Source organism: Pseudonaja textilis, chromosome 2, assembly GCF_049901715.1.
Source record: "Pseudonaja textilis isolate UNSWEBS1 chromosome 2, rPseTex1.2, whole genome shotgun sequence".
NCBI lineage: Eukaryota > Metazoa > Chordata > Lepidosauria > Squamata > Elapidae > Pseudonaja > Pseudonaja textilis.
This window is the reverse complement of record NC_141991.1, coordinates 204,219,978-204,225,977: the sequence shown is the minus strand read 5'-3', so window position 1 is coordinate 204,225,977 and position 6,000 is coordinate 204,219,978.

Sequence of the window (6,000 nt, the reverse complement as noted above, 5' to 3'; positions counted from 1 at the left end):
TGTCTGTAATTTCAGCAGCCCTACATTTTCAACATCAAACAGAGGTTAAGTACCAAGTTATTTAAACAAGATGGAGGTATTTGATAATGACTAAGACAAAAAGTTAAGGAATGGAACTGAAATGGAGTAAAACTCCTTTCAGCAGCGGATGAAAAAGAAACATTACTGTCCATAAATCTTCCTGAATAAAAGTCTTGTTGTAATTCAGTTGCATGTTTTTAGTTTCTCATTTTTGAAGACAACAATATCTGGAGATATTATTTCACTTTTTTGTGCTGCTTGAAACACTATCAACTAACTAACAAGATTAGTTAGATTTAATTATTTCCATTAAGTTATGTGGAATGTCAGGCTTAGGTAGCATCTCACAATTCTATTGAAGCTAAAAAGATATTGTGAAGATGCACGGGCTTTTTGAGGTGGTCATCAAATCAATTATTGATCATTTCTTTTTATTCTATTATTACTAGGAGGTGTTTATTTCTCCTTTTGTATTTAAAAACTGACTTGCTTATGGAAAGGACAAAAATCTTTAAAAAATCCACCTTTTTCCTTTTTTTATAGTATGAAAATATTTATTGGATCTGTAAAATATTATAATCTGAGGATTTCTTCAGACAATCAAAAGGCCTTGTTTGCTCATTCAACATTCCTGAATGAGCTTTGATAAGATGCCGCCACATTAGAAAGATCACAAACAACCATCCAGAGATTAAATTTGTCCTAGGCATTCCCTTGCCAGCCAGTATATCTGCTTGCATATTATTCCAAACACTTTTCTTCTTATAAAAGTTATAGCTTCCTGCCAGTTGCCTGCCACACTTAAATCTTGAGGAAGATCAGAAAGCATTTTCAAAACTGTGATAAGTAGCACAGTTTTCTCTCTCCTGGGACAGTTGTGTCCCCAATAGTGTTGGGGTGTGAGAGGTTCATATTTACGGTATAAGTATGTGCCCTCAGATGTGCTGATCTACAATATTTGTACAGGTAGTTCTTGACTTACAACCACAACTGAGCCCAAAATTTCTGGTGCTAAGTGGAGACAGTTGACAAGTGAGTTTTGCCCCATTTTGCAACCTTCCTTGCCACAGTTATTCAGTGAATTACTGCAGTTGTTAAGTTAGTAACACAGTTATTAAATGAATCTGGCTTCCCCGTTGACTTTGTTTGTCAAAAGGTGGCAAAAGGTAAATCTCATGAACCCAGGACATTGCAACTGTCATAAATATGAGCCGGTTGTCAAGGGTCTGAATTTTGATTGAGTGACCATGATCAAAGGTCATAAGTGCAAAAAATATTCATAAGTCACTTTTTTCAGTGCCATTGTAACTTTGAACAGTTACTAAATGAACTGCTGTAAATCAAGGACTATCTGTATTTTCTAATCTGTGTGCTTTGGGAATTGGATTGCTACTAGATGTAAATTACTTATATTCTGGAACAAAGGGGGGCACCAGGATAGGGAAGGTTTTGTTAGTGCAAGGCAACTTCAAGTTAACTACACTTATGTGCAAGTGCTGCTATGGACAAGATTTCCCAAACTGAGCCAGGATTACTTGCAAGCAGAAATTGAAAATTAAGAGACTAGTGTGTGGAATTGTATGGTCTATTTTCCCTCCAAAAGTTTGTTTGGTGGTGTCAGACATTCTTTTACTAGCTAGTCCCAAAGACCTGTGATATTGATAGAGAACAAACCCATGTAGGATCCAGCTATGAATCAACAACCATACAATTCCAACATAATGGAGTAGCAGGCAAATTCTGGGATATCATTCCACTAATACTAGGTTCTCAAAATATTTTCAAAGAAAGAGTGATGGGGTGTGTTGCTCACCATATGTGATATCAAAGGCATGCATCAATATAGGCTAATGGTATTCACATTTTGTACATAAAAAAGATTAACAGATGATGTAGAAAGATTCATTTTTCATTAGTGGCAATAAAATGTGAGTTTTCCAAAATCTGATTGAATACTGAGAAAAAGATGTTCAGATGCCACACATCTCCTGAATGACATTTATTAATGCAATGCAAAATTAATTAAACCACTAGGAAAGAAACATTTATACCTAACTTATTTCCCCCTCCACCTGAAAATAACTGATGTTAATAATTTATTCCATAATGGAAAATAAGATGGGTAAATGAATAATAACTAAACTTTTACTTTCACACGCTATGGAAAAAAGAAATTAAAACTGATTCTAACATTTATTGGCTCCCACCCAGTTATACATGAACACTCTCTGTCCCCTCCAGTTTGATTTTAATTACATTATATTTAGAAATGCCTACAAAATATAAATCTGTTCATAGATACAGTACACATTTCTTGATTTTTCTCCAGTTGTTTATGAGGTAACGATGGCATTCATGTATGAATAAACTCTTAAGAGATCTTCATGTTGTTTTATATGATATTTAACACACATGATTCTTTTAAAATAAAAGTTTTATTGTTTTTTAAGACAAACATAGACAAACACAACATAAAAACACAACATAAAAGCCATCTTCCATATATATACATACAGTGTGTCAGTTGGTTTACAAATTGTTTTGTGCTTCCACTTCGTAGTCTTCAATTACAATTACATTTTGTATGTTCTCATATTGTCAATCAAATATTCCTAAATACATTAATATCATTGTTAATCAATCATTTGACTATTCATTCATGTTTTAGAAGATAATCCATATTTTACTTAATTTGTTTTATGACTGTTCATGTTATCATCTCAAATTTATCCTATAATCATTCTGTATATAATAAAAAATACATCTTTATATATTCATTATGTTCTAAAAATCTACACATTTCATTTCCATATTTTATTGTCTATCCATTGATACAATAGATCCCAAATTTTATAAAATTATTTATCTTCTTGTTCTCTGATTTCAAATGTCAATCTACTAATTTCAGCACATTCCAATATTTTCTTAATAACTTCCTCCTGTGTTAGTATTTTCTCATTTTTCCAGTTTTTGGCAAATACAATCCTCGCCGCTGTTAATACATTTACAATCAAATATTTCAATTCTTTACTATACATTTCAGGTAAAATTCCCAATAAAAACATCTCTATGTTTATATGCTTTTTTGTCATTTTTTCCAGCCATGTATGGATTTTAGTCCAATATTTTTTGGCATCCGCACAAGTCCACCACATATGGTAATATGAGCCAGGTACCTGATGACATTTCCAACATTTTTCAGATTTGTTCTTGAACATTCTTGCTATTCTTGTTGGGGGGAAATGCCACCTGTAAAACATCTTATACAAATTTTCTTTATATGCAGTTGACATTGTCATTTTATAATTTTGAGACCACAATTTTTGCCATTTCTCTAGAGCAATCCCATATCCAAAATTCTTTCCCCAAGCAATCATTGTTTATTTAACTTGTTCTTCTAGTTTAATTTCTAATAAATGTCCATACAATTTTTAAATCACCTTTTCATCAGTACCTGTCAAAATCTTATCTAAATCAATCAATTTATCATAGAAACCTTCTATTTTAGAATCTTTATCATACCTTGAATGTATTTGCGCATATGAAAACCTATTCATCTTTATACCTTGTTTCTCTAGTTTTTGCATAGATTTAAGTTCACCCTTTTCATTCAATATTTCACCATATCTAACTGTTTGTTCCTTTTTGTATATTATAGGATAAGAAAATGCTTTCAATAGCCAATAGCCAGACTGGAATTTTCAAATAACATTGCCTTTTAGTCTTCTCCCAGTTTAACCCCAGAGACTCCCGTATATAATGTCTTCTAAAATACCCCTGTGTTTTAGTTCCTTTATACCATAAAAAAGCATGCCACCCCAACAACAGAACATGTCCTTCTAATGTCAACAATCTAGCATTTCTTAATGTTATTCATTCCTTAACCCACATCAAATTTGTAGCTTGATAGTACAACTCCCAATTAGTCAAACCAAATCCTCCTCTTGCTCTAGCATCTTGCAAAAGTTTTAATTTTATTCTCGCTTTCTTACCTTGCCATATATATTGCAACACAATTTTATTTAAATCTTCAAAATAATCTTTTCCAAGCCTAACTGGAATTGTTTGGAACAAATATAAAATTCTGTGTAATGTATTCATCTTGATTGTTGATATTCTCCCTATTAATGACAGTTGTAAATTTTTCCATTTTGCCAAATCTAGCGTTATCTGCTGCTTAAGTTTAATATAGTTATTCTCTTGCTGTCAAATGTATCCCCAAGTACTTGATCTTATTCATGACCTGGATTTTCAATACAACCGCCAGTGCCTTCCTTTGTATAACATATTCTTTGTCAAAGTCTTTGTTTTGTCTTTATTTATTTTCAAACCAGACACCATCCCATATACCTCTATTTTTTCTATCAATTTTAATGCTGTTTCTAGTGGGTCTTCTAAGATGAAAACCAGATCATCTGCAAATGCTTGCAATTTAAATCCTTCCGTTTTAATTTTCATCCCTTTTATGTCCTTTTCTTCTCTAATATTTCTGTTTAGCACTTCCAAGGTTAACACAAACAACAAAGGTGACAGTGGGCACCCTTGTCTAGTTCCTTTTCTTATATCAGTAGAGTCCGGTAATTCTCCCTCTATCATTACCTTTTCTGTTTGCTTATGATATATAGCTTCTATTGCTTGGATGAATTTTTTACCCAAACCCATCTGTTCCAGCTGTAACAATATAAATTGCCAATTCACATTATCAAATGCCTTCTGTGCATCTAAGAATATCAAAGCCATTTGTTTTTCAGGGTGTGCCTCATAGTATTCCAAAGTGTCCAAGATTAGTCTCATATTGTCTTTAATTTGTCTCTTTGGCAGAAATCCATTTTGATCAGGGTGAATAAAATTATTTAGGTATTTTTAAGTCTTTCTGCCAATATTGAAGCAAAAATTTTATAGTCTGCGTTTAGTAGGGAAATTGGTCTTTTGTTCTTGATTTGTAATGGGTCGGCCTCCTCTTTTGGGACAAGTGTAATATAAGCTTCTGACCATGATTTAGGTATCTTCTTCTTTAACATAACTTCATTCATAACTTCTAGCAATGGAATATTCTACGATTCTTGTAGTGTTTTGTAAAATTCTGCTAGAAGTCCATCTGGGCCTGGTGCTTTTCCATTATTTTGCTTCTTAAGTGCTTCAGTTAACTCCATCATCGTTATATTGCTTTCTAACATTATTTCAATCTCTTTTGGTAGGTTAGCATTCTGTAAGTACTGTTTAACTGTTTCATCATCACTATTCTCTTGTGTGTATAGTTTCCCATAATAGTCTCAGATAATTTCCTTCTTCTCTTTACTTCCATAGCAAACTTGGCCTTAATCATCTATTAATTGCAATATTTTCCTTGATTCTTTCTCCTTTCTCAGTTTATATGCTAACCATCTACCTGGTTTATTTGCATCTTCAAAATAGTTCTGTTTCGCACTTCTGATTTTCTGGGTTAATTCTTCTTTTTCCATTAACCCCATTTTATGTTTAATCATATCCATTTTTAACTTAATGTCATTTTTCTGTGGCATTTTCTGTAACTCTTTTTCAAGTCCTTTATACTCATCTTCTAATGTCTTAGAGGCTAGTCTTTTCATGGTATTTCTTTTCTTTGTATAGTCTATTATCAAGCCTCTGGAATATGCCTTCATTGTATCCCATACATTCTGCCTTCATGTGTCTTCTTTTTTATTTTCTTTAAAGAAAAAAGGCAGTTCTTTCTCCATCCTTTGTATGAAGTCTTTTTCTTTTAATATATTATTTAATGTCCATCTAGATCTTCTTCTTCGTCCTTTCCATTTAATTGTCATTGGATTATGATCTGCCCAAATACTTGCTTCAATATTTATTTCTTGAATATTAGCTAACAGTTCTGTTGACATCCATATTATATCTATTTTGGACCATGATAAATGTCTGTTTGAATAGAAGGTGTATTGTTTAGTCTTAGCATTTCTTTTTCTCCATGCATCTTTTTAAATTTATTTC